Below are 1,335 nucleotides of genomic sequence, written 5' to 3' on the forward strand. Positions count from 1 at the left end.
ACTATTGCAAGAGGGAAGAGAGATCAAACTCAACTCCACCTAAACAAAAAGTAAGAGAGAAAAAAATTAAGTGCTAGATGAGGTAGTGGAAAACTCCTGGAGGATTTTAAGGAGAGGTTGGTCAATTTGATTAGTTTGTTACCTGGTTCTTATTTAAGTTAGGCCCTGTCCTTACACAGAGCCTTGCAGATAGGGTTTTTGTGTTTTTTTTTTTTTTTTTCTTTCTAGATAATTATACTTCAAAGGGATGGTTTCTGGGTCCTCGAGAAAGACATACCTGGGTTGTAAAACTAGCAAGAGTCAGGGAGAAAATTTATATTTTAAAGGGTCAAAAAAAGAATTTAGAATTGTGAATTTTCTAAAGCAAATGTTCCAATAAAAAAAAGAGATCAGGGGCATATAGTCAAGGAGAAAGCAAGCATTATGACCAGTATCTTCTAAGGGAAGGCCCCTCTGAGTCAGGAGGAGTCATACTCTGATATCAGCTCAGGCAATTTTCTGGTTGGATCAGACAACAGAATCCTCTCTTAATAACTGAAGGACTATAGCCCATAAGACCAACCATAAGAAATCTCGATCTGGATAGTAGTTTCATGTATTCCAAGCTCAGGGTCTGATGGATTCTTATGTTCTCTTACATGAGAATAGCAGGATCCTTATAGATTTTTCAAAAAAAAAAAAAAAAAACAGGTTTCCCAACTTTATTTCACCAATGAAAAATTATGTCTAATAGTACTCATGCTAATTACTGAATCCTTTGTGCAGAGTTAAGTGAAACTACTTAGGTCATTTGGTATGACCTTAGGAGTATGGATTCCTCATTCGTATCTTTCAACTGCTTACCAAAAAATTCCCTTTAATGTGAATTACTGATTAAATTACTTCACATGTTAACTAACAACTCTTAGATTGGTACTCAGAATTAACTTGTATAAGAATATATCCCATCTATGGTTATGCTACCCTGCAAGCTTGATCCCACCTGATTTTGGAAGCTAAGCAGGGTCGGGCCTGATTAGTACTTGGATGGGAGACCACCTAGGAAGACCAGGTGCTATAGGGGTAAAAAAAATTTTTTTAATAAGGGATTGTAAACTGACAAGGTCCTTGCAATCTGTGAGGTCAACCAAGGGTTGCATCGCCTAAAAAAAAATACACACACACACATACACACACACCACACACATATATATATGTATCCCACTAATTCCAACAAAATATTAATAAAGTAAGTAACATTATATTAGATGTAATTAATATTTTATGTTCTGTTTTATATATTGAATAATAAATCTAGACCTACATTAAATTTTGTTTGTCATTACCCACATAAGC

At 35.0% G+C, this 1,335-nt stretch overlaps 1 pseudogene; it reads left to right on the forward strand.

Moving 5' to 3' along the window:
• Positions 1-946: 946 nt before the first annotated feature.
• Positions 947-1,063, forward strand: LOC118609190 (annotated as a pseudogene).
• Positions 1,064-1,335: the final 272 nt, after the last annotated feature.

The sequence above is a fragment of the Rousettus aegyptiacus genome, unplaced genomic scaffold, assembly GCF_014176215.1.
Source record: "Rousettus aegyptiacus isolate mRouAeg1 unplaced genomic scaffold, mRouAeg1.p scaffold_m13_p_10, whole genome shotgun sequence".
Taxonomy (NCBI): Eukaryota; Metazoa; Chordata; class Mammalia; order Chiroptera; family Pteropodidae; genus Rousettus; species Rousettus aegyptiacus.